Below are 27,877 nucleotides of genomic sequence, written 5' to 3' on the forward strand. Positions count from 1 at the left end.
TATTGCAACTTGGATAGCCTGGCTTGTGAGTTTCCACCAGCACCAAGCTCTCTCAAAATGTGCTAAAATCCTGTCCCAAGCCCCATTCAAAACCTTCCTGCCACATACTGCAACAGCAAGAATCTTCATGCCAAATGGGAGACAGCTTTTTAGGTCACAGGCAAATAATTTTAAAGCCTATATATAGGAATCCATAGCAACACCTCTGGAATCCCTTTGTTTTTCACCAGTCCCACACTTGCTTGTATTGGCTCACATCTACAGCCTTTTTTCTTGGGTCTCACCTAATCTTAAAGTTCATTTTTCACTTGTCAATGGTATCAGGCTAGGAGATATTATGACACAAAATTTGCCACTCTAGCAAACTGAACCTGCTTCAATTCCAGATCAGAGCAAATCATACCTGATATGAGAAAAGACACAGACTAGCCACCCCGTTGCACTAACTTACAGTTTGCCAAGAATACCTGAAGTTTACATATGTGATCTTTGACCTGGAGAACAATTAGAACAAACAGAGCAGGACCCTCCAATATAGCTTTATCTTTCTTTCTGTACAAGAATTTAGAGCCTAAATACACACATAATCTTTCCCGGTACAGTGTCAAAATCCCAGTTGCCTGTGGTCACTACCAAAAAGGTCCATGGTTTGCAGAGGAGACAGCCCGCAGGACCAGCATGTACTACTGAGTGATACATCTGTGCTCAAACACGTGTGAGGGAAGTAGCAGAGACAGCCAGCTCTTGCCTCTGCTTGAGAATTACTGCTCCTCATTTAGGTGGATACTTGGATTTATGTTTTTGGCTGTATATTTTATGATCAGCCCTTTGGGCTCTGGATAAGCCCCAGCAAAAATCCTGAGAAATGTTATACTCATTCCCACTTGACATTGAATGAGTTAAAATCTGGGTTGTTCCATGTATCTTTTGGCTAGTGTATTAAGTGAATGATTCACTGAAGTGTGAAGCTGTTGCCTCTTTGGAAGCAGACATACATCCCTAGCTTTTTAATGCTGAAAAGGTTTGCCTATTTCAGCCCAAACTGGTGACTAAATTTTCCCAGTGCTTTCTTATCATATCAAGAAAATAATTCTGCCTAGTTACTCAACAAAATGAATGGGGTACCTATATCAGCTTTCTATTGCCAAAAATTGGAGTTGCGCTATCAAATTTTCTGTTTATGTGTTCACTTGACAGCAATCCAGGGAAAAGCTTGGAAATGCCTTTTCCTTAGCCAGCTTCTTTTTCCTTTAGTAATTACTGAGCAGCAGCTTAACATAAATTTAGCTGTTCTATTACTGCAACTGCTGATGTAAGTATAGCCCACAATAGGGCACAGACTTATAATGATACATGAAGGAATGGACAAGAGAGTCTTGCATTCATTTTCAGGTGCTAAAAAACTTATTACCCATTTAGTGTCCCACCAGGAAACATGCGCCCAGAGAAATAAATGAGGCTAAACCACTTCATACTAAAGGGATTTAGCTATACTGAAAAAGATGAGAGTAATTGGAGCTGGAAGGAACAATTTTTGCTGTGCCTGTTTCCTTCTTTTTCTGAACACTACAGTACAAAGGGTCTGATTTGTTCATATTTCCAAACAAAAACTCCAAGAGATTTCCTTATGAGCAGAATTGAACTGTAAATCTTAATCTTTTTCAAGTAGCCAACATTTAAGAGGCATGACCTCCAAACAGAAGCACATGGCACACCTTTGAGAGGCAGAAGTTCTCATTTCCACTATGCCAAAAGATTCAGGACATTTACATGAAGTAACAGTAGTGATGTAAGTGAATAGAGAAAGGTTGGGGGGGAAAGGAGGAGGCTAATATTAATTTGTGCATTTATCCAGGGAAATTAGAGCTCTGATTTGGTTGTTTAATGCAGGAAGCTTGTGAAGCGATAAATGCTGCCAGAAAAAAAAAAAAAAAGCGCTAAAATCTGGCTCTACCATCACTTCTTCCACTCTTGCCTTCTCTCCCCTTCTCCAGAATATTGTAGCTAGAGAAAAGCAAAATGAGTGGCAAAGGTAGTTCTGCACTCTGCCTGCCAAAAAAAAAATAAATCCATTTCTGTTCAATGGCTCATTTAATTAGCTCTTTCTCCCTTTCATTCTCCACCAGTTTTGGCCTAATACTTTCAGCTGGAGCCTTTACTTGTGAAGGCCAAGGTTGAAGAGGACAGGGGTGAGGGAGGATAGAAGGGGAAGAAAGGGAAATAAAAGTCCCTACCCACAGACTACGCAGTCATGCCAGGAGAGGGGACGGAAGTATCACTTCCCCACAGGAAAACATGGATCTCTATTTTAAACACTATGTTATCCTCCCTTTATTCCACACCCCCACACTACATTTCTCCAGGAAGGGAGATATTTACTGGTCTGTTACACATCATTGCTAATCTATGAACCCCACCATCTACCAGCCACTTTTTAACTATTTTCATTATCAGCACAGTAACAAAAATCTTCTAACACCTCAATGTCCTCTCACTGCTCTACAATCAGTCTCCTTCAACTACCATGAGAGTCCTAGGGGACCCGAAGGATTCACCAAAAAATCACAAAGAATTTCCTAAGAGATCTGGAGGGCACAAGTGGCTAAAACAGCAGTTTCCAAAACTCCCCTTTAATAGAAGAATGTCCTCTCTCTGCCTGTTACTGTCCTTTCTTAGCAATGGAGAGTAAAATGTGCCATTTCTCTCAGAGCTGTCTCCTCAAAATCCATTAAAAGCCCCTGCCCTACACCCCCCCACACACTCCCGACAAAAGCCATCCTTCACCACCCTGCTTGATTATAAAATTTTCCTGTTAATACACCATATTGATCTGCAATGTTAGACTGGGTACCAGCATTTTAATTAGAACCTTCAACTATTTCAAATAATTACTAAATAAATAAACCCCCTCTGTGCACCCAATTCTATGCAACTTGCATCCGCTTGTAGAGACTTGGCAATCAGGCAGCACCCCCCATTCACTGCAAGGGCTTTCTCAAAAGATTTCTTTGCTAGTGAACACTTACACATGCTATAAGGACACACTGGCAGGTGCCTGCAACACCCTACAAGGGCTTGAATTTTACTAACAGGAATCTGAGCTACTGTGAGAATTCAGTTCTATCCTCGTTCCTTCCCTTCTCTCTTCCAAACCACCCCCCTCCAGCCATTATCAAAATACAGTCAGGTTCTTTATTCAGGTGGGAGAAAAGACCGAGAAAAGAGGAATAAGGATGAAAGAAGAGAGGCAATGGAGCATATTTCCTTTTCCAAAAAATAATAAAAAGGAAAGTGTACTCACTGTATCCTCAAAGACTATCCAGCTGGAAATCCGAGTGATTATGAAAAACCCGGGTGGGGGAGGGGTTAGAAAACTATTTCATTTCAGCAATGAAACCAAAACTAAAAACAAGAAAGAAAATAAAAATAAAGGATATCCAATTGCAATTTCCCAGAAATTTCAGTCCACACAGGTGCCAATCCAACCCAACACTGCTGAACTCTCCCCCTCTGGCAATTTTACTTTTTTCTTCTCTGTCCTTTATTTCTGTGGCTTTCAACTTTTCTGCTTAAAATTGCCGTAGTGGTAATGTTGATGTTTGCCTTCACTGGAGAATAGTGGTTTCAAATAACAGAAAAAAAAAAAAATCCTTGCAGAGGAGGAATGGTCCTTCTCCTTTCTGAAACTTTTCATTCCACTGTGGATCCTTTGCTTAGTTTCCTTTTTCTAAGGTTTTCTGCCTCTCTGGCTCCACTGCTCCCCATTGCTCTTTATTTGGTTTTTTTTCCTCTGGAGAGCAGAAGGGGCTGTATTTCTTTTTAAGCAATCCTCCATCTGTATTCTTTTAATGTAATTTTGTTGTGACACTTAAGATCCAGGTCTTGCCAGGCAATTTTCTTTTTCCCCCTTCTTTGCTGCACTATTAATTATCCAATCCATGTGTCTCCACATTAGAATGGGGATTCCCATTCTTCTTTTTCTCTATTCCCCCACACTCCTTTAGAAAAAAAAATCTCCTTTTGTATTTAAATTTTTATTTCTCTCTGCCAAAACAATAAACTTTTAGTCTCTCTCCCCCCTCTCCAAAGATCTGATTAGATTTCCAATCACAACCCAGTGCGCAATTGGATTTTTGATTTCGGCAAGAAGCCAGCAATCCACAGCATCAGCACCCTCTCCTTCTTTCAAACTCCACGATATATCCTTTTGCCTATCCTCCAACTCCTCTGCATTTTCATAATTTCACATTAAATTATATGAAGGAGAGAGGGAGTAGAGAAAAATTCAAGGTTCCCACCAGCTGTCAAGAAGAAATCCATCATCTCGTTATTTTTTAAACACTTGGGACGGGTGTTTTTAGCGCCCACTCTCGCCTTTGCCCCCTCCCCCCCCCCCTTCTCAAAATCCTTCTGATGTTAAAACTCCCCCGATGGGGCACAAAGACGCTCGGGAAGACGTGATTCGTCCTCTTAGCTGTAAATTTCAGAAGCACCCTTTGCTTTTCATTTCAGCTTCCTCTCCATCTTTTGTCCAACAGCTATACAGATCCAGCAGCACTGAGACGGATAAACTTCTATTTCTTCTTTGAGGAGAGAGAGGGAAGGAGAGACAGGAAGGATAAAAGCTCTCCCATCTCAACCTCCCTTTTCCTCCTTTTCTCTGTTTCAATGCAGATCTGATCTCATTTCCAAGCTCAGCCTGGTGTATTTCAGATGTATAAGTTGGATTTCCCTTCTGCACAGCAGTGAGTTAGTCTCCCATCTTCTTCCACACGCCAGTTATCTTCCCCCTTTTCTTCCTTCCTTCCTGCCTCCCTCCCTTCCAAGATGACACAGTCCCAGGAGCGCAGCCGCTTCTTTCAGCTTTTCGTTTCATCCGTGATATGCATAGCCCTTCGCACAGTCGAAACGCTTCCTCCCTCCTATTAGCTTCAGCTTGAATTCTCCCCGTGTGTGCACGTACGTACGCATGTATGTATATATCCAGTTCCTGACAGCTGCTGTTGTTGCTGCGAGTAGCTCCGCTTTTCAGCCGCACTGGCTTTCAGTTACTCCCCTCCTTTCAGTGGCACCCCAGGATTTGCAAATGTCCCAGGGCCAGTCTCTCTGGCTACACTCCTCCTTCTTCTCTCCTCTTTCGCTCTCTCTCCTTTTTTTTTTTTTTTTTTTTTTTTTTTTTTGGTTTTTTTTTTTTTTGTTTGTTTGTTTTCCCCCACCTCTTCTTCGCCCCCTGCCCCCCTCCCTCCCCCCTTCTTTTCTCTGCTTGGGATCAGTAAAATACAATTACCCAATTACCTCCCATCATCTTAGCACTGATTGGTCAATTGCATTAACACTTGATGTCAGGGAAAGGGCTGGGAGCTGCTCTGGTGTGGCATTGCTGCCACCTGCTTGACAGTTTGGGAACAAATTTAGGGTTACCTTAAGAAATCTCCAAGTCAGAAAACAGTAATTGAAAAACAAGGGATCATCTTAAAGAAAGGAATGTCAAAACTCATTTTCTTAAAAGCCTGCCTGATTCTGACAGTTCAGCCAGCATTCACAGGTACCAGCCTAGCCTCTGAGGCAGAGGAAATGACAGCAAAATGAAATGAGGTATAAAGTCTTTGCAAAAGAAGTACAGAGCAAGCAGTATTCACAGGTATCAACTCCAGCCACAGCTGCAGAGGCGTGACAATAATATGAAACAAGGTATAAAATTATCTCCGCAAAAAATATAGCAATGTAAATAATTTGCATGGAAAGACAATCTATTTTCTAAATACAGACATAAGTATGTGTTCAAAACTTGTATACACATATTAATTACCTAAAACTCCATTTTAGCAGTTGTTCCAGGGCAAAAGGCCTTTGAAGTGCTTCAAGATTTCAGTGAGTTTAAGTCATGGCTCCAGTGAGCTGTTAAGTGACAGCAACACAAGAGTACAATGTCTAGGCTCATCTATCAAATTTGACACAGTTAGATTAGAATGACGTCTGACCAGCATTTTAGAGTTTTCTAAACTGGTTCTGTGATTTGGACTACTGAAGTGCTGCCATGTTCACTATGTACTTATCTACTTATGTTAGATGTACTTATTTATGTTACCTAAAATGCTCAGAATTGGGCTTGTGTCTTGGTTTTTTTCAGGGATCAAAATTCAATAAAAATCTTACAGAAAACTTTGCATGTATAAGGTCAGATATGCTATCCACTTCATGGAAACAGAATATAGATGATGAATGTGCTGGCATTTGTCTCTCTCAAAATCAGAAATAAATTATTTATAGATCTAACTCCTCCGCACAAGCCCCAAAAAGAGAATGACAGGTGCTTTCATGGTAATTATAGCAAACTTTAAATATTAAGCAATAACTCTGAGTTATTCCATGCATATAATAATATAACTAGCTCTTTGTTCGGTCCTTTCTCAAATAGTCAAGTTATGTTTGGTATGCTTACTTAGGCTTCAGCTTCAGTGTGAAACTGGTATCTTGAAAATAAAACATTATATGTCATATTAGAAGTTTTTTCCAGAATTACAAAATCCATAAGCTAGCTGAGTTCAGTCAAGTAACACTTACTGAATCATTAACACTGACTTTCAAATTTATCCTACTGACTCAACAAGCTTGCTGGTGAGAAAGTTCTACCAGATATAAGTTAAGCAACTGGAACCAGGCCCTAAATCACTGTTATATTATTTAGCATCTAATCTTACTATCACTGAAATCAATGGCAAACATAAATTACCTACAATGGGTGAAAGGCTGAGTGTGTAGTAATAATTAATAACCCAAAACTAACAGTCTTTCAGAAATGCTAAAAAAGTCTTTGGGAATTTTTGGAGAAGGCTGCGAGTGTGATAGGAGAGGAAGTTGCTGACAAGTAACAATCTTTTTCTCAGTTGGTGAGCTTATTTTATTCCTGCCTTATTCATTGATGCTGCTGGTGTATTTTGGGCCTACAAACGTCTTATGAGAGTCTTTTTCTTCTTACTACTCAAAATCCAAAAAACCACAAACTTTTTCCTTTTCCCAGAAGAATAAAAACATCACTGCCTAGTATGTTTTCTCTACTGTTTGTTTAAAAATTTTCCTGCTAATATTAAAGAGCCTGTGAGTGAAAATGAAGGTTTCTATAACCAAATTAAACAAATATATGGGCATCAGGTACAGAAGACACAACTTTTGGGCATCTAATAAAAGCATCTGCAATAGCTACAGTGTCCCTGTTGATACAAACTAATATTTTACTTTCAGTAGAAATGTGTACATTTTCTAATTTTGATATTATTCAAACGACATCAAAATACACGTTTTTAACAGATAACAGTACTTAAATAGACAATAATATATTTGCTGGCATAGATCTGACTAAATACAAATCCAGTATCAAGACTGAAAAATATGCTCTAAGCTATGATATGATCTTCTATCTTAAAGTTTATTATTTTTAATACATCGATTACGCTTTATCACCTAATAAACACAGGAGATAACATGATTAGCTCCTTAGAAAATAAATTTAAAGTCACCTAATTTGTGATATTTATAAGATGACATGTCATGCTACATGAAAAAGTAAATGTCCTTATACTAAAGAAAAAAAAATAATTGCATTATCTGTTTTACAAGCATGCATGCTACCTATGTGTGAAACCTACTTAAAATAAATATTCTGGTATTATCACAATAAGTCATTCATTAATCAAACTTTAAAAGACTATCCGTAACTCTGGAGAGACTTGTGTTATGTTTTTCCTGCAGTACATTACATGTTGTTGCCTCCAAACAATATTGTTTGTATATTGTCTTAAATCTCTTATTTTGCAGATTTTCCAGCCAACAATATCAATTTCCTACATATCAGTTCACAAAAGTCATCCAACATGGTGAGCTGATGCTCAAAAGCGCCATGGAAAACATTGAATCATAGACACGATGCAATGTTTTACAAGCCCTGACAAGGTGAGACAGAAGAAATATCCTAGGGCATTCTGTTCAGTTCCTAAACTAGGGAATTACTATTCTTCATGCTCACTGCCCACCTCTGAGCACACTCAGGTGGACAGCAACTGTTAAGAGCAGCTGTTACCTGATCTCCTCCCTGCCTGGGAGCTGCCCTGGCAGTGCTACCATACAGCATGCAGAATAGCCACTGCTGCTGTGGTACAAAATCCCAAGCACACAGCAGAGGCCACTGAGTTCTGGTTCCTCTTGTGGACCAAGATCACCATGAGTCAAAACAGTGAACTGTGAAGGGAACTAAACACAGACTGGCAAAGGAACTTTGTTTTTGGTGTCGTGTAACAAGATTGCCCAATTCTGAGTATGAGAGGATAACAAAACTCAAATGCATGTACTGGCAAATCTTCACATAATAAACATGGACAATAGACCGTTATAAAGGACCTTTTCCTTCCTGACAGATAGGGCAAATTCTGTAGTTCTGTGTGATTAGCACTGGAAGCCACTAGTGGAAAAGACTAGATATTCAAAATTTTCAGACATTTGCTGGAAGAGAAACATGGCTAAAACTTAATGAAAGGAGATTCTGACCTGTACATAAAAAACTAGAAAAACATTGTAATTGAATAAGCATAGCCCAATTTTAAGGAAAAGAGTGAAACCCTTTTCACTTTACTTAGACAAAGTGAAAAGCAAATAGCAAGATTTTCCTAAGTCAGTGACAGCCGTGCCTTCATTTTCAATAAAAATTAAGAAATCATAAAGGAAACTCTGGAACATAATATTCTTGCTATTCTATTTAGCTTTTCTGTCAATAATCTGCTTGGATATGAAGAGAGTACTTGCATTCTCTTATAGCTTACTACTTTCAAAAGAGAACAAAAATTATTACTGGTAAATATACTTTTGACTGCACAGATTTAGGATCAAGCTCACTAATCAGTTTAGGAATTCAAAAGAGGTCCTAAAAATCTCAGACTACATAAACTATGTCATACATAATCTCACAGGAATACTTCAAATTTTGTAATGTAATCACAGCTCACATTACATAATTTCCTGTTTATATCATTTCACTGATTATTGTTCAATTATTTTAATACAACACACATTAAAATCAGGTGCATATCCATCAAAATTAGCAGCTGACTGATGCTGCATCATTTATTAATTTTCACATATTTTTTCTGATGTTTACAGTTCTAGTGAGAAATTTTGTTTCCTAGGTAATTTCTATTGGGTCATAGTGCCTTGAAAGAAACAAATGAAAAGATATCCTCCTTTCAGGAAAATCTGGGTAAAATCACAACACATATGATTTTGGCACATGGTTGTTTACATGACCATTCAATAAACTCAACTCTTCGTATTATTGTAATACTTGTTGTTTCTGGTAAAGATGGAACTAAATGGTGGGTTTTGTTGTTCCCTTTGGAAGTGAACCACATTCTCAAAACTTCTGGATGTTCATTGCATATTCATTGTGCAGCTGGGTTAATAGGACAAGTTTAAAATTGTTGTACACTTGTACAAATTTTCATCCTCTATGTTAACAATCCATCACTAGAAACAACTTGTTGTTTACAAAAACTTTCTAGAATTACTACTTATGGAACTGAATCCCATATTGTCAAAGTTTACATTATGCAGAGACAGCCAATTCACCAAGGTGAACATGAGATAACAACACGCCCCTGCTGTAAAGAAGTCTAATGGTTTCTTTGGCAGCACTAGGCAAAGCATTGCCAGCAGGTTGAAGGAGGTGATCCTTTCCCTCTACTCAGCCCAAGTGAGGTTACACCTGGAGTACTGTGTCCAGTTCTGGACTGCTTAGTACAAGACAGACATGGACAGACTGGAGAGAGTCCAGCAAAGCGACATGAACATGATAGACTGGAGCATCTCTCCTACAGGGAAAGGCTGAGAGACCTGGGACAATTAGCCTGGAGAAGAGAAGGCTCAGGGGAATCTTATTGCGTCTATACATATATGGAGAGAGGGTGCAAAGAGGATGGAGCCAGTGGTACCCAGTGACAAGACCAGAGGCAACAGGCACACACTGAAACACTGGAGGTTCACTCTGAATATCATGAAACTTTTTTATACTGTAAGAGTAAAAGAGCACTGGCACAGGTTGCCCAGGGAAGTTGTGGAGTCTTCCTCCTTGGAGATATTCAGAAGCCACCTGGACACAGTCCTAGGTAATTTGCTCCAGGTGGCCCTGCTTGAGCAACGGGGTTGGACTACACGACCTTTGATGGTCCCTTTCACCCTCATGTATTCTATGATTCTGTAATTTAATAGCTCTTAAAAGCATTTACATAGAAGGAAAGTAAGAAGCCTCATACTTAGTTGGTAAATATATTTTTTCTAAAGTACTCTTAGCTTCTCATGTTCACCTGTGTGCTTAGGAGAATTATGTGTCTAGCATTCAACTCAGAACTAGCAGAGGGTTTTTTTTTTTCTAAAATGGATGATGCTTTGAGAAAGAGAAATAGGAAAAAGAAAACCTACTAACAAAAAAAGTTAAGCTTTTCCTAATTTTTGCTCTTGGAATTGTTGTGTTACAATTCTGACCAAGGTATATGTATAAGTTAGGTTAATAATATAAGAGTTTGGGTAAGGATTCTTATACACATATTCACAAAGGTAACTACATACTAAAAAAAATACCAAAAGCTTCCTTTGTACCCAACAGAAGAATTCTGGTTCCACTGAGGCCAATGACAAAATTTCTACTGACTTAAATAATACAGTTTTACAGAGTATCTTTTTTAAGAAGAATGGCTTTGTATTATTCTGTTCCAATTTCTAGTTCTTGTCAATAGCCATGTTTTTCAACTTATAAAATGTGAATGCCTTTGACTGAAATTAACTGTTGTATTCAACATTAAAAAATCTGACTCGAATCCTGTCATTTTCCTGTAGCACTAATTTAGAATTCGACTCTAGGTGAATTCTCTCCTTTTCACAACTGAACGCCATTGACATTAAACTGTTGTAAATTCACTCCACAGGGATGAATAACTCCTTTGATTTCAATGGAGCACCTCCAGATTGATGCAGGTGTAGATGAGAATAGAGCATAGTCCTTCATTTTATATTCTCTCCCCATTTAATATGTATTTGGTTTTCTGAATCACAGAATCATAGAATCGTTGAAGTTGGAAAATGTTTGTAGAGTGAAAAAGAAGGACTGTGTCTTTTAAACTGAATTTTTAAGAATGTAAAATTTAAGAATATAGACAACTAGCCTTGGACAGGAATGATGCATTACTTTGGAAATAATATCTTTACAGTATGACAGCATTTTTTCTCTCGGTGAATTTTATATAGCAAAAGTATTATACTCTGACAAAGAGATGAATGTATCAGGCATCTTAATTTCTTACCTGTGAAGTTATTGTGACTGGAAAATACAATTTGCATTTATTGATAACAAAATATTAACCACATATGCTTCAAAACCTTATTGAGAAACAACCTAAGAGCCACATTGTCCTACCTGGTCCTCATATATAGCATACATTCAAAGTGAAATTCTCGAATGGAGAAAAAATATTTAATTTTAACTTCTGAGCTAAAAGAAAAGTAACATTGAAGATTTCAAAAGTTTCATCACAAAAAACCCACAATAGTTTGCTTTAATCATACAAGATCCTAAAGAAAGCTACAGCTTTCAAAAAATTGGGGCAGAAATGTTGCATACAAAGAGCAAATTGTCAAAATGGAAAAAAATAAAAAAGAAAATTTCTTGGCAAAAATAATATTACTCAAGGAGATAACCGTAATTTTCAAGATCTGTTTTCAGGTACATATAAAATAAATTACTTCAACTAAATATCTTCAGCATCTTCTATGGCCAACAATGAGGCACCAATTTTACACATCATACAAATTTCCACTTAGCACTTATTGGTCAATGTGAAAAAAAACCCATGAACTTTCACAGTGATTTTTTTTTTAACTCCTTTCTCTTTTCTATTTTTTTTTCTTAAATCACTAATGGCTTATCCTTGCCTAAGAGAAAACAACATAAACTTTTTTTTCAGGTTTATCTAAATTCAAATGGATTGAAATACTGTAATGCATATAATACATGTAAGAACCTACTTTCTTACCTTCCGTGCTTGTAGGACTGCAACTAGTGATGTGGACATCGAAAGTGTTATAGCCAGGACTCAGTGGAATTGTATCAAGATAGGTTATATGATTCTCTGCATACCTGCCACCCTGCCTGTAAAATAGAAATAATACTTATTGAGTGCGTTAAACAGGATGGACTTGCTGTTATTTGGACTGGGGCGAGTAAAGTTTTACAGTAGTATCAGTGCATGATATAGCACTATAACCACAGTATGATGTGCACTACACTAGGCAAGGCAAATAGGAAAAATACAAGGAAGCAAATAGGGTAAAAACCCACCCTTCTAAATAATTATCATTTTTTCTGTACCTTAGCAGCAAATATCTGATATTAAATAATTTAAGATCCCTGAATGTGGTGTAATACAAGTGTACTTTACCGGATGTTGACTTAAACTAGACAGATAAAAAGTCAGGAAACAACTTAGGACCTAGTAATGAATGAAGGCAGGAAGCACCATATTTATATTCACAAATGTTCTGAAATATGGTATAGGTTAGTTAAAAAATGATTCTTCAGCCTTGGGTTGTCTAGATTTTCTCACCAAGTGCTCAGCTCTCCCTTCTATCTCCACATGCCCATTAAAACTGTACATCATTTAAAGAGCATATGAAATATGAAATATCAAACCATCTTTCAGTATAATCTTAAAGAGATAGATGAAAAATTACAAGACAATAATGAGCCTCTTGAAATTCTTTTGGAATTTACTTGGCTACTGCCACTGCAGAACAGCCCAACAGTCTGTCTAGTCCACTGTGGTGTTATTACTAAAAAGAATACAATATTATTCCATAACTTTCACTTCATAAAGCGGTGTAAGTGGAAGAATAGCCAAGACCCATTTGCACTGGATTTTCACATAAGACCTGGAAAAGTTGCAAGTAGAAACGGTAACTCTGTATTTTGGAGACAATAAGAGGAAACAGGTTTAATGCAAAGAAAACTCTTTGTCTCCATTAGGACAGGATCCTTTGAAAAGTTCTAGAAGGAATTTGTGATTGAGAACTTCTCTCATTCTTTATTGACCATATGTTAGAAATCCTGATAAGGAGTTAGGAAATCCTGTCAGTCACAAGTGGTGAAAATGACGGCATAAATAATGATTATTTGAAGTGTATTTATTTTTTTAATCAATGATACTTTAGGCTCAGTTTTTCTACCATCTCTCCAAACTTCATTCCCAGGTGGTATGGTACAGTTTTAAATCAAAACTCACCTTTCTGAATCAGATCTGATCTTCACAATCTACGGAAGAGTTTCTTGTTAAGGGATTATTTCTGGTGATGAACAGGATAGAAAACCTGTAAGGGATGAAACATGGTTTTCAGAAGCTACACATCATGATTATAGGATTGTTTGGGATCAGGGAAAAAAACACAAGAGGTAATGCACAGAAGTCTGGATTTTATCCACACTTGTACCAAATGTTTTTTTGGGTTTTTCAGACATTCTATTTCTCTTCCTTTGCACTTTTCCACTCACTTACACTGAGCCTGCATTTTCTTGAAACAGTATTTGCTTTACACTCCTTTGTGTGTTAGGTGAAAATGTAAATAAATCTATAATTTAAGAGATAGAAGTAGTATTAGCACCAAAGATTACAGTACTTACAGTCTTTGAACAATAAGAAGGGTTAATATTAAGAAAATTAGAATAGGAGGCTGAAGCTTACAAATTTTCCAAAAATTTTTCCATAGCTTATTCACAAATATATTTTATAAAAATCAGGAGGTCAGGGGATATGGACTTTCATTTAAAATATTAGAAGTGGGCCTTATTTTCAGAAGCAGGCATAGCAATATTTGTTAAATCCAGCTCCATTTAAAATGCATTTTCCAAAGATGAACCAACTGAAAATGAATCATCACCTTTGGAAAACACATTTAATAACTCCATATATGAAGGCATATGTCTGGAAGCAGGAGTTAACCATCTGTGGTCCTTAAGTACATATAGTACACTTTACTAGAATTTTTATACAGATACATATATCTGTGTGCATGAAGGTTTCTCATGACAAATGGCAGTGTTTAAATGTAATCGGCATGGGTTTTCTATGGTCAAAAACATATTAAGAATGGATATTTTCAAAACAAAAATTTTCAAAAATCTGTGACTAAAAGAATTGAGAAAATTTAGATATTTATTCTGCAATAAACTAGCTTTTAGATATCAGGAAACATATACTTTTAGAGAGACAGATGCAGTTTGGTCCTTGAACTTGATAGTCTAAGATTTTCTGCTTGTTTGTAGGCAGAGTGGCATTGGCATTTTTCCCATTAAAATACTGTGTTTAAGACAAGAAATTCTCCTTGTTCACATAAGAATTTGAACTTGCTGAAATTTTTCAATTTAAACTTTTCTGAACAACACCAAGATGTCACAAAACCTGACTTTATTCTACAAGCATAGACTCTAGGATAGATTTCAAAAGGTATTCAGGTGCTTAAACATGTGGATTTGGATCTTTCTGTGATTTACATATTTTGTCTAAGTGTATTAATCAGCTAACTACCATATGTTTTCATCTCTAAAAGCCTTTCAGATGAGAACACTATTTGTTTGCTTGCTAATATAACAGAAGTGTTTAAGGTCCATACGTGACCTTGCAGGGTTAGGGAGTATATCTTACAGGGAGTCAGCACCATTCATGTCAGCTTAATCATACTAAGATATTGGTGGGTATTGCATTTTTTGAAAGACTTAATTTCTATTTCTTATTTCTTTTGAACAGAAGAAAACCAGCAGCTTGTCAGTATGGTATTAGGTGGGAGGCAGTACATGGCAGGATATGAGTCAGTCATTAAGCCTGCTGGTCAGTAAAAAAAAACTCAAAAACTCAAAACAAACTAAAACTTGTCATGACTAGGATGATTCTATGCAGAGAGAAAAAGCATTAGACAATTTATTCAGAGATAGAAATTTATTTCCAGAACATGCTAATACTAAGACAGAGAAAAAATTTGAGATACTTCTTCCCTACCTTGCTGCAGAAAACTTCAAACATCTGCATTTTATACATTCCTACTTCAGAAATGTTTTCTCTGGACTAGTTCTGTATTATACCCATGCCCACCTTTGGGATTCGATCCTGTAAGATAGTTAAGTGGGATATTTATAGGGCAACCATGCTGATGAAGACCTTGTATGCTAAGCTCTAGAATGACAAGAATTTCTGCTTTGGTTAAATGAGAGCAAGTATATAAATATATCTCAGCCCTTTGTCACAAAACTGTGTGGGAAAGGCACATTAGGCAAGGTGCTAGAAGTGAGGGAAGCTCTAACTACTTGCAGCTATGACACATTATTATTCATTGCATGGTGTGTCACTCAGACTGTCATAATGCACAGTGGAGAGCATGCACATTATCAGTGCTGAACAGCACTGAGAGGGACTGCAGAGGCACAGGTCATTTGGGGGAAATACCTCAGTAACAATCCAAGCACAGGTTTGCTGCTCTTTGTGAAACAGATCTGGCAGCACATGCTAGAGGGATCATCACCTGGTTACTAACAACCAAAAAAAATCATCCATTACAAATGAAGACATTTGAAAAGGTTTTCTGAGATGGAGTCAGAATTCTGTATGCAAAGTACTCACTAAATATTATTCAACCCCATGTATTGGTCTTACAGAAAGTGATCTGTACAAAGAACAGGTCAAACGTGTAAACAGTCATATAGGTATGGGTGTCAGCACAATGCTTTGCTGAGGAAAAAGGATAATCAAGAGAAGGTAGAATCTGCAGGGTCAGAGAATGCACAAATACAAAAATCTAAAATCACCCAGGAAGAACTAAGAGAAATAAGGCAGCAAAGTAAGGAAATCAGATAAAAGCCTCAGATTTAAACACACACACAAGATGAGTCAATTAGGCAAAGAAGGCAGTCTGAAGTTCTTGAATAAGAAAATCTCAAGTTATAGCTATAAAAAAAATAAAACTAGCTTTTATATATTTGAAAATTAGCTTATATGAACAAAAAGTTTTGTGCTACTTCCAATAAGAATATGCTTCCTTGAGCATTTCCAGAAAATGAAATCATAATGGAAAAATCCATTTTCAGTCCCCCATCTGTAAAATGATTGCAATATTGGGATAACTTCTTCAATGTTTCCGCTGCCCTCTGTTTTCTTTCCCCACATACAGCAGCACTCTCTTTTTAAGGTGTTTGGGGTTTCCTTTTTTTTTGGTTGGTTGTTTGGTTTGGTTTGGTTTTCTTTGTTTTTTTAATAAAATTCTGACCACAAGTCAAGAATAAAAAACTTGAGGTCAAACTTTAGCAGCAATTCAGAGAAAAAATTCTCAAACATGCTTAGCAGGTCAGAAAGCATTACTGTAGTACCATTACAACCAGCCCTGCATGAGACCTTCTAGCACCTGGTATCAGCACTTTCAAACCTTATCTATACTTCACTCATGCTAATAGGTTTCTTTTAGAATATGTTGGATAATAAGATACAAATCACACTGTAATATTCCTTGTTAGACCAAGAGTTCGAGCAATTATGATTGAGGTGCAGAGCATTTCCTAGGAAACTACTAAGAGGAGCTAATGATATGCTCCTCCATCAAGAATATGAATTTATTAGTAATATTACAATATATATAAAAGACCCTATAAGCTTATTACCTTTAAATTAGCAAAACACCCACATATTAGGTTGTATTGATGCAGGTCTTTTCATCAGTGGGTCTAAAATTATTGCATAGGAACCATCTTACAGACCAACAAAATGTACCAGCCTCATTCTGGTAAATGATTCACAGTAGTACCACACAGAATTTTCACATTAAGAACGAGAATTTGGTTTCTTGTTCCATTTCTTTTAAAATTTTAGTAGGCAAAATGCAACCATATAAGTATCATCATAATTTTTTATGATTATTCAAAAGATACTGATATCAAAGGACCTGAACAAAACTGTCTAACTTGATCGGGAATTTAATGGTCTAAGCAGTACAAAACACGTTCCCATAATGTGACCATTTCTTAACTCACTGAACAATTTGAGCACAACAGTAAGCTAGCAATTTAAGACAACATGGTTGATGGGAAACGTGACATGGGAAGGTCAGGATGAATATCAAACTGAAAACAAGAAAGGATTTATATATTCATATCTTCATTAAAAAGTCAATGTCTTTCAATAAGCACTGCACCATGTATGATTAATTTTTCATGACATTCAGAATTGTTATCCAATGACTTCTAGAAAACTTGGTATAAAAAGAATCTTTATGCTTTTTATGGAACAAACAAGCAAGTTGAAAACAAATAAAGGAGAGAGAAAATATACTATTGCAGTATGTGATGCTCTCTCTAAAGATTCTCATTTTGCGTTTTGTTGGGGTTTGGTTTTTTGTGGTTTTTCGTTAATATTTACAAGTGGAAAATTAAATTATGGAGTCATAATTTTGGAAGGGAAGGGGGCATCCAGTCTAATCTCCTGCTCAAAATAGATCTGATCAGAGCAGATATCTCAGGGCACATCCAGTGGAGACTTACAACACCTACAACACCTGCAAGAGCCTACAATCTCTCTTGACAACCTTATCTGATTTTTTACCACCCCAGAGTTTTGGGGTTTTCTTCCCCTATTATTAATGTGAAAGCGGGGAGGTACCAGGAGAGAGAAATGGCTTAGGAATGCTGCCTTTGCTGCCCTGGGAGCTGAATTCGCCATTGCAATGATGGTAACCAATGTCAATCGAATGGCAGCCTACTACATGATGTCAGAGGGATAAACAGCGTCAGCTCTGCCAGTCTATGCACTAGAAATGTTTCCCGAGGAACAAAATAGACTTTTAAATGTAGAATGAAAATACAGAGGAGGCACCTCTAAAAGCAGAAAAGGTGGGATCAAGGAATTAAGAATGAACAGAGAACATCTGTATCTCCAGTATCTCAGCAAGATTAGCTACAGAAGTTATGACAATTGCGCAAAATTATCAACTGGGCACTGTGAGATATCCAGTTTTGTTCTGTGAGTTTTAATGACATCCTGCTGTTCCCTGTGATACTCTGGCACCCTGGATATATACACTATTGAAAACCAAGCTAGAAGGAATGAAATTATCCAATAAAGAAATGTTTAGCTCAAATTCCAGTCTTTTAAATATACATAAATATAACTGTTACAGTATAACTATTACCTGAATGCGTCAGAAGCAGCTGTGTTTTCCATTTCAGATTACACTGAATCATTCCAGACAAAACTGTCCTAATTTAGTCTACATACATTTATGCTGTTATTAGCTATTATATATGTTTCTGCATTATTAGAAGTCAGGCTAAAAAGAAGTTTCATGAATGATAACATGCAGCAAGTTTTTTAAAATCTTGATTAAAATTATGTAAAGATTTTTCTAATATACTGATATTTAAGATTACAGAAAGTAAAATATTAATCCAAATAAAATTATACAAAATACAATATTTAATCATAGGTAATTTTAGATTATGAATAGATTATGACACAGAAATACTGAGGTTATAAAAAATTCTGCTTTTAAATGATACTTGAAAAAACTGAGAAAATATAATATAGTCTGTGATCAAACATGGTGCAAGTGTATTGAAATGAGAGGCCAAATGGCTACTAAAGATTTATTCTCAGATATTTCTAAAGATTACCAGCCAGTTCCTACTGCACTTGCTCAAGCAAGTACACACAATGACTTTGTCAGAGTACTTTTATAAGAAAAGCTGAAGGGCCAGGAGCTGGACTTTGATGATCCTTGGGGGTCCCTTCCAACTCAGAATATTCTACAACTCTATGATTATTTGTTCACTTATAGAAAATGACTGTCAGCTGTACTTGTTTTATGCATACATACATGTGTGTATGCATACACTGACTTTGTCTGCTCTTTACAAGCAGAATAAAAATAATTTTCTGTGTAAATATAGCTCTAAAATATTAACCTAGAGAAAATAACCTGGAGATACTGATAGACTTTAATAGGTATCATATGAGGAAAGAGAAAACTAAATTATCAGAAGACATGAGAAATCTATTAGGGATCAGCATATAAATTGAAGTATTTCCTGACAACTGTCAGGAAATTATTGTGCCAAAGTTCAGACAAGCAATAGAGATGTCTCACTCAGTCTCCTATGCTGCCTGCCAGCACTATCATAGCATCCAGGAATCTGAAACAAAACCAGCTGATTAAAAAACTAGAATAAAAGGAGACCAAATGGTTTTCTTTCCTATTACCTGTTTATAAAAACAATTGTGTATTGTAAAGATCTCCTAAAGGATCTTTCATTTAATGCTGTTTCATCAAGAAACTTACTCTGTACAGGTTTCAGTAAAGGTGAGACTGACGGAAAATGCAGCAGAATACAGTTCTGGCTACATATGCCGTTTTTTCCCATGTATATAAGACATGACCACAGAACTGTGAAAGGCTAGCTGTGAAATTGTAGACCACTGTTTTAACTTATATCTACTGAGTTGCACATGATTTATACTAAATGGGTTATTTCAAGAGCTAGGATGTGTTGTCATCAACTCCTAAAATATGCATTAATAATAATAAAAATTTCACACGAAGCCTTAGCAAGACTGATTTCTAATTACTCCTAGCAGAAAAAAAAAAAACCCATAACTCTACAGTCCTGTACCTACTCCAGAACACAGCCAGTAAGATAAAATAAGCAAGACTAACTTTTATGCATATATTATAAACTGGCACCTGCATGAGTTAAAGCAAAAATTGAGCTTAGTTCACAGCAACAGAAGAAAAGTGGAAGAGTGGAGGAAAAAACTTTCTAGCTTTAAGAATAGGTAACCACAAACTTTTTCAAACTGTAATCTTGATTGTAATTCCAATCCCAAAATGTTCAAATCACCTAAGAGAAATAAATGAACTTCTAAGTCCCCCATTCCAGGTAAACTCAGCAAAAAATGAGTCAGCCCTTGATTTCCTCCTTGCCCTCAATAACCACTCTAATGACACTGAAATCTGATGCTATGTACTATCACTTTACAGGAGAAAGTGATTGCACACAGACTTTTCCAAACATTTGTATTTGTATGACCTGAAATTACAAAGCACACATTTTATGCCTGCATTTCCTACATTTTCCAGCCTTATCTCAAATCCTGATTCATCCAAATCAATTCATCCTTGAATAATTCTCAAGTTACTAGAAAAGTACAAGAGAAAACAAAAACATTCAAATGTCACTTGAATTTGCCACAAATTCAGACAGTGAAAACAAAACTATTTGATTAACAATGTTGAGCCATACAGATACTTTGCAATAGAGTCTCAGTCACAGTGTATTAAAATAAACTTCAGTCATTCTGTTAGTATGAAACAAACCTTTTGAAGACCCCAGTTCCATACCTAGTAATCTTCCACAAAGACTAGCCTTTCTACCAGATGTAAGAATCTGCAATTGACAAATGAAAGCTGTAAAACTTTATGAGCTGAATTATTGCCATCCCTGGAATGTATATACTTCCTCTGAAACATTTAAGTAAAGTCCCACCTATTTCTGGAAAAAATCATGTGGAAGATAATAAGGTGATCAGGAGTAGTCAGCACGCATTCACCAAAGAGAAATCATGATTAACCAACCTGATAGCCTTCTGTGCTGAGACAACTGGATGGATAGATGAGGGGAGAGCAGTGAATATTTCCTATCTGTACTTCAGCAGCGCTTTCAACATTGTCTCCCATGGTATCTTCATAGGCAAGCTCAAGAAGCGTAGGCTGGATGAGTGGATGGCAAGGTGGATTGGGAATTGGTTAAATGGCAGAGCTCAGAGGGTTTTGATCAGTGACAGAGGGTCTAGTTTGAGGCCTGTCACTAGGGGTGTCCCCAAGGTTCAATACTGGGACCAGTCTTGTTTAACTTATCCATTAATGACTTGGATGAGAGGGCAGATGCCTCCTCAGCAAGTGTACTGACAACACGAAGCTGGGAGGAGTGGCTGATAACCCAGAGAGCTGTGCTGCCATTTAGAAGGACCTTGACAGGTTGGAGAGATGGGCAGAGAGGGACCTTCTGAAACTCAACAAAGACAAATACAGGCTCTCTCAGCAGGGAATTTGGACTAGATGACCTCCAGTGATCCCTTCCAACTTTACCCACTCTGTGATTGTGTGATTCTTTGCAGCTGTAAAGGCAGCACAATTTTACTTGTGGGATCAAGCACAGGAAATTTGCTCTCTACTAAAAACCTTTAGTCTGTGTCAGATTCTGTCGCAGTTTACTATATGAGAAAGTCTGAAATTTACATCCAAACAGGAAGCATGGCATATAACAGCTGTCGGAGCTATCTCAGTAACAAGATGGCAAGGCAGGGAAGAATATTTCCTTTCTTCCTAGGTTCCCCAGAATTTCCTAATGGGAAATGAAGATATTTCAAAGACATGAAAGTTACATGAATTTGTATAACATGAGCTCAAGTTGCTGTAAAAAGGAGCTGAGATAAACCTTTCATGATCACACTTCCCTCTCCTGTTTTGACTCACAAACAAAAAAAGGTCAAGATCCAGATGTCCTAAACCATACTTGGTGCCTTCATTGCTAAATGAAGCAAGACAATTAATTCAGTATATTACTATGAACTTCTGCTGCCACTCAAATGAAACTGTTTTCCTCTGTGTAAAAAAGTAACCTGCCTTTGAATTTAGAAACAGCCACCTCACCACTAGAATTGGAGAATTTGCACACATCTACATGTCGGATTTGCCATGTTCTAATGATCTGTATGAACTAAGTACCAAGGGGGAAAATCAATTCATTTCCCTTAGCAAAAATTTCAGAATATTTAACTCAGAGAGTTTTTGTGATATTCTTGTACTGAAGTCTCATGAACTTGCTCCCAAATAAGCATAAACAGTTTCTCTGTCTCTTGAAAATCACCATCATTACTTTAAGCCACCTGTTTAAATAATTTATTTTATTACAGTTGCTGTTTGAGGAAAACAAGTAATTCTTGCAATCCAGGGGAAAATCACTGCTGTTTTATATTCTGAGACTCTGAAGAGAGGCTGTAAATAGTAGAAATATATTATAAATATTTTCAAATGAGAAAACTAGCACAAACCAGTCTATTCATCATTTCAAAACTAAGAATAGGTTTGTATTTTGAACACCAATAAAAAAGACATTAAAAAACTCAGAATTACAGAGCAAAATATAACATTGCATGTGAGATCAAAAAAACCTGTGGCTTTTGGTCTGAAATTATTTTTTCAAAAATGGTTTTGGTAGGAAGAAAAAAAGAGAAAATTTTATTTTAATTTGACCCTAGTATACTTTTGCTTTTTGATTTTGTATTTAAATGGATTAGCTGGAAGATGATAAAACATACATGCATTCATGCTTTGTGTCTTTCAAAAAGAAAGCTTTACACAAACTCAAAGGTTAAAATGTAAAGATTTTCAACAACCTCAAAATCCTAATTATTAACAGATTCACAATCTACCCTTAAAAGATAACTTATTCATAAAAAAATTGTTTTGCCAATAGTGCTATGTACATGTTTAGAAACTCCTTTTGAAAATGTCAGTCAGTTTATAAATGTTTTGTCCATATCCTCAAGTACTTCTGGATTATTTTCTACCTCATATTCTGCAATGCTTTGTCAGGTTCAGTGTTAAGTAACTCTCAAATTATTCTAATAGCACAGCTATTATTTTGTTATTCAGATGGTTCTGTCTATGCTTAACATTATGATTTTCCATCTAGCTTTTCTTTGTTTGATTTCCATTAATTTTTCTCATTTGAAGCTTCTGTATTAAGCACAGTACTGTGTCTTACAAAAAACAAACAAGCAAACAAACCACAACCAAAAAACCAAACTGAACCAACCCACAAAACAAACCAACAAACCAACAAATGCACAAAAAACAAACACCCCTCCCAAAAAACCCAAACACCACAACAACAAAAAAACCAAACAAACAAATTATCTCCTTAGGAGGATAACTAATAATCTCAGTGAAAAGCACTGAGATTCTCAAGTTCTAAAAAAATTTGTATGAGAATTTACTAATTCTGTAGTTTTAGGATAATTGTATTTCAACTGCTCTGTAGTGTGGCAAGAATAACCATGAATAAATGCCAACTAAATGCTATGGAACCATAATCTCCACTCAGCATGCAGCGTTTCAACAACTAAGTCAGAAAGCCAAATTTACCATCCTAACATGTGATAATTACACTCTTTAAACCCTTGCAAACCACCCCTAAGTAGACAAATAAGAACTGATAAGTCTGGGGTCAGAAAGATCAAATAAGCAGTTGCTCATAAAACTATTATGAACTGGGTAACTTGAGGCGTTTTTATCTTCTTCTATAATTAAGAAATATTATATTCCATACCATGCTGACATTAATAATTAAAGCAGTATTGCTTATGAAAATAATAGGAGAAATGAAGCTGCATTGTTTTAAGAAGAGTTTGAGGCAATTTCCCTATGAAACTGCTGAGATATTCCAGAAAATCTAAATACTGAGTTGACAAATCCAGTTGCTTTCAAGAACAGCTATGTGAAATATCTTATGTCCACTCCAGTTTTCTTTAATAAAATATGTTTACATACTTTTTATTCTACTAATCAGCTAATGGATGGTAGGAAAAACAGCAAATACCAGTGAAAGAGACTCTAGAAATTTCTACATTTACAAAGGAGTAAAAAGTATCAAACTTTGGCAAAAGCTGTAATGAAATGTAGCATCAAGACACAAATTGAAAGTGAAAGATATCTTTTTTTATTCAGTACTCAAGGAAAAAATGAGTCACTATTAAAATTCAATTCTTGCTGCTGCATCTGCAGGAATAAGAATGAATATTAGCCCCATCGTTAAAGTACAGATAAACCATCACAAAGTGATTTTGTTAAACTTTGTGAAATGTATCTCAGCAACCATTAATAATAACTAGTAGAAATATTTACTTGAGATCATTGGGTCATAAAGGGCATGATAAACATGGTGACAGCTTTCTTGGTATGACAGAAAAATGAGTTTTGACCTGGTTGAGGTCTCCCATATGTGTCCTGTAAGTCCAGCTAATGAGGCAGGACAATCATTAAACTTGGATGAATTAATATGACATGAATAGGAGAATCTGCAGATGCAGTGACAGAGATGAAAGTAGGTCACATTCTCACAATTTAAATAGAAACAGTCTAGGCAGCATTAGCATAAGCCTTGTAAGACTTCTACTGAAACCCATAGCACAAATCTGTAACATCTATTATGACTGACAAGAAACATAAGAATAGATAAACCAACAAAAAGATCATAGAGATACCTAAAAAGAGAAAAAAAAAAGAAAATCTGCTTTAGTTTTAACTGGTATTCAGTGAATTAAAAATGTTTACAGCATACTCAATAAATATGATGCCTAATATGATAAAAAACAATGGATATAACAATTATTTTGAGATAATTTCACTTCAAGTGACTGTAAAAATACATATCTCATTGTTAGTGTGTATAAAATATTAAAAAATATTGAATAAGAGTGAGAACTGAGTAACAATATTTTAAAAGAGTATTGAAATGTCTTGTTTTCTCTAAAGCTCTCGGTGGAACACACAACTTTTTTTAGAAAAAGTATCAAATAACCAAAAAAAAGCTGTCAGTGTGTAAGAGTTCTTTGTCCATTCTTCTCCTGCACCTTTACTCTTTTCTTTGCTCATTTTAAGAGGATACTATGGTAATGTTGAGTGGACACATGAAGCAGCAATGACATGATGAAAACAAACAACTGAAATATGAAATGGCTAATAGGAAAAATGGAAATATGAAGAATATTTGTGTTTTTAAAAAATGTTCTTAATTTATATAAATGGAAGATAAATCTTCACAAAAAATTAACAGCTGTGATTATCATTCATCAGCAATATATTATGTGGTCTGAGCAGTTCCCAAGTGAAGATTCTGTTCAAAATTTTTTGGTACAACAGAAAGGCTTTCTGTGTATCACTGTCCACCCCACCCCCCATCCTGAAATGGAATGATACAAAACCCAAATAATTTTCAAAGTCATGAATATTACATAGTGTGTTGTAATGAGAGGGTAATAAGCAGGTTGTCTTTTAAGTGCTTGCTTGATCTGTATTCCAGTATTCAAAGTGCTTACTAATAAAAAGTTGCTTACGAAACTGCAGTTCCTTTTACAAGAAAAAGAGTTAATGTTTGTTGTATGGTCACATTGCCATTTTGGGTAGTTATATGCCACCAAAAATTTGTACTAGGCTATGCCACCTTTTTTTTTTCCCATTACACCAATTTTTACAAAATGAAACAGATAGAATGCAATGATTGATATTTACAGCCATTAGAATCTGGCTTTGACTATTACATCTTCAAGAGACGTAAGTCTGTGCATCTTATGTATAATAGGTGAGTACAGAAATACTAAAGGATTCAGATCTTTAGCATATAAGCAATAGAATGTATTGGAATCATACATCATTGTTTAATTTAATCTAAACCCACATATATTTCAAGTGTCCCAGTGTTCTATATCACTTTATTGTTGCACCCCTTGGTATTTACTTGCTATTGATTTGTGTACACAGGAGCACTGTCAAAAATACATTAAAGACAGACATGGTAGTCTACAGGTAGATCTGCAAAGCTGTTGCAAAGAACTAACTGTGAGGTTCCAGATATAATTAATTATGTTTCTGAACTTATCTTTCCTTGTTCGTATCACATAGCTACTGATGTCTAAATTACTTGTTTATTCAATGGATATTTGTTTACATTTGTAGGAAAGAAGTTTCCTCTATAAGGGAAAAATAGGGAGTTTCAATGTCAAAAGAAAAAAAGGTCTGTTTTGATTTTTTTTTCAAAAACTGAAAATCAGTTTTGCAAAAGAAATGCTTTAGCAAAGTTTTTCCTTTGAGGGACAGGAAAAAAAAAGGCAGAGAACTATTCAATGGAAAAAAACTAAAAGCTATATGGTTTTAGAATCATTGAATCATCAAGATTGGAAGGGGCCTTTAAGATCATCAAGTCCAACTGCTCACCCAGCACTGTTCCTGTAACCCCTAAACCACTACATCATATCACCCAGTGCTAGATTCAGATGCCTCAAACACCTGCAGAGAGGGTGACTCCACTACCACCCTAGACAACCTATTCCATTGCTTGGTCACCCTAACAGTGAAAAATCTTTTTCTAATACCTACTCTGAATCTTCCCTGTCTCAGCTTAAGTCCATTTCCTCTAGTCCTCTCACTGCAGGCACAGTAGACTGATCCCCACCTCACTACAACCTCCTTCCATGCAGTTCTAGAGAGCGATGAGGTCCCCCCAAGCCTCTTCTTCTTGAGACTAAACAAATTCAGCTTCCACAGTCATTCCTCATAAGATATATTTTTTCTAGACCTTTCACATCTTTCCCCTCTTTGCTGGACATGCTCCAGCAGCTCAGTGTCATTTTTAATATGAGGGGCACAGAACTGAACACAGTACTCAAGGTGCAGCCTCACTAATGCCAAGTACAGGGGGACAATCATTCCCCTGGTCCCATTGGCCACATTATTCTGGGTACAGGCCAAGATACCATTGGCTTCTTGGTCACTTGGGCACATTGCTGGTCAGTCAGCACCCCAAAGTCCCTTTCCACTGAACAGCTCTCAAGCTGCTCTTCCGCCAGCCTGTAACACTGCCTGGGATTGTTGTGACACAAGTGTAGGACCTGGCACTTTGCCTTATTGAACCTCACAGAGTTGTCCTTAGCCCAGATGCCTCTGTAGAACCTTCCTACCCTCAAGCAGATCAACACTCCCACCAAACTTGGTGTCATCTGCAAATTTACTGAGGGTGTACTCAGTCTTCACATCCAGATCATCAAGAAGACATTAAGCAGGACTGACCCCAACACTGAGCCCTGGGGGACACATTTATAAATAGAGATCAACATATTAAAAAAAAAAATTACCAATGTAAAAAAATAAATATGAAATTTAAATTTTCAAATTAAAATTCAAAAATTTTTAAGCAAACCTCCATTTCTTATATATATAAAAAAGTATTCATTAGCACATCAATTAAGATCTATAATTGCTTTAAGTGTAAAATAGATGAATTTTCCTGTCATTCCCAGTTAGGTTATTTTCAATGAGGTAGGAACCCTTTTGGAACATAAGTAGGAAAACAATAATTATTCTAAAAAGAAAAAGGGAAATATTTGAATCTAGAAACAAGGTAAATGTTTCTGCTTCAATATTTTTTTCTAAGAACTATCATTAGAAAGCTAACAATAATACTAGATAGTGCCTATTTTTTTTCTAATGTTCATATAGTTTCTTATTAGAAATCTATTCACTGGATTTAGCCAAGTACATGTATATATACTAGCTTTTTTTTACTGTTTTGAACTATCCTTTCAAGACACATGTATAATTTTGGTCTCCACAACTACAAGTGTTGAAGCAGCAAGACTCAAATGTGAAAAAAATGATGCCGTAAATCTCGTGTCTTGAAGATCTCAAGATGAAACACAGAAATAAGTAATGTCTTCAAACTCTCCTAGCTCAGAAAGACAACTAAATATTTTACATATTTAAACCACAACCTTGTTTCCAGATGAGTTTCAGGGGAAAAAAAATTACTTGGAAAGGTCTGTGAAGTAGACTGTCTTTATTATACATACCACTATCAAATGTTACAAAAGTTGAAAGGCATCTGTCTTGGACATATCTTTATATGACTGTTAGTCATGGATTTAAATCAAGATTGTCCCAGGGAGATTAAACAGCTTAACAGCCAGATGCTGCAGAGCAG

At 36.2% G+C, this 27,877-nt stretch overlaps 1 protein-coding gene across 12 annotated transcripts in view; it reads right to left on the reverse strand.

Annotated features, from left to right (window-relative positions):
• LRRC4C (leucine rich repeat containing 4C) overlaps positions 1 to 27,877 on the reverse strand; it is a 498,827-nt gene that overhangs the window by 95,707 nt on the left and 375,243 nt on the right. For 8 of the 12 annotated variants that reach the window (XM_039383915.1, XM_027732634.2, XM_027732632.2 and 5 more), the window contains 2 exons: positions 13,317 to 13,401; positions 12,072 to 12,187 (listed from right to left, as the gene is read on the reverse strand). The gene's annotated coding sequence lies outside the window, so the exon portion shown is untranslated. Of the gene's footprint in view, positions 1 to 3,301; positions 5,095 to 12,071; positions 12,188 to 13,316; positions 13,402 to 15,083; positions 15,192 to 27,877 lie in introns of those variants that run through there. The other 4 variants (XM_027732637.2, XM_027732635.2, XM_039383916.1 and 1 more) reach the window with 3 other exon arrangements.

Source organism: Pipra filicauda, unplaced genomic scaffold (assembly GCF_003945595.2).
Source record: "Pipra filicauda isolate LSUMZ 115617 unplaced genomic scaffold, ASM394559v2 scaffold32_size4067784_pilon, whole genome shotgun sequence".
Taxonomy (NCBI): domain Eukaryota; kingdom Metazoa; phylum Chordata; class Aves; order Passeriformes; family Pipridae; genus Pipra; species Pipra filicauda.